We start from the raw sequence: 891 nt of genomic DNA on the forward strand, positions 1-891 counted from the left end.
ATAAAGATAAAGGTCATTTAAGAGTAAGTTTTTAAGGACTCCCAAAGTGAGACTTAAAATAACCATTTTGGGGGATTATTGATTGTATATATCTGTTTATATTGTGTGCTAAATTACTATGCCATGTGCTATTTTAGTGCTTTGGGAAAATGAATAATCTGTTCTTTAGCATAATAAATATGTCTTATTTTATGTGTGTAGTCTTGCTTCTCCTTGTCTTTTTATTAATGCTGCCGTCTTCCAAATACTTAAAAATCTTGTAGCACCAAAGTAGGTTTCTGATGCAGAAAAGTAGAAGCAGAGCTTGAAAAACAAAATGTAAAGCTACATTGGAACCCAGCTCTTGCTTTCCTCCCAAGATAGAATGAAGTCGTGTGTTGTGATCCTTCGTGGTGGATGGAGCTCATAGAGTTCCTCTGTCTGAGGCTGCAAAACAAACCGTCTCCAACCAGTCTAAATGACACGATTGAGCAATTAAAGTGAACAGACACTCCCTTTTGGTGTCACTGATGGATTGTGAAATGAGATGGGGACACTTTTTAAAATGGGAACTGTTTTCTCGTCAAACCCTTTTTTAAAAAAACTAAGTTTATTCCTTTGAGATGGAACTTTCCATGACTCATCAACTGTTTTGTTTCCTTTGTTTTGTAAATTGCAAGTATATAAATGTTCAAACTGTTGCAAAGAAAAAGTACAGAATCCCCTACTTAGCATCAAATGCTAAATACACTGGAAATGTTATATGGTTATAGTAGAATAATGTGTGCCTTTTCTAAAAGCAGGTTTGAGGAAAAGTTCACAATCAGTTTCTTCACATTAATATTTGTATACACATATATTTCAGTGTAATTTTTCCCTTTGGTGTACTGTGCTGTGTTTCTCTCTGAAGAT

This window comes from Galeopterus variegatus, unplaced genomic scaffold (genome assembly GCF_000696425.1).
Source record: "Galeopterus variegatus unplaced genomic scaffold, G_variegatus-3.0.2 Scaffold1476, whole genome shotgun sequence".
Lineage (NCBI taxonomy): Eukaryota > Metazoa > Chordata > Mammalia > Dermoptera > Cynocephalidae > Galeopterus > Galeopterus variegatus.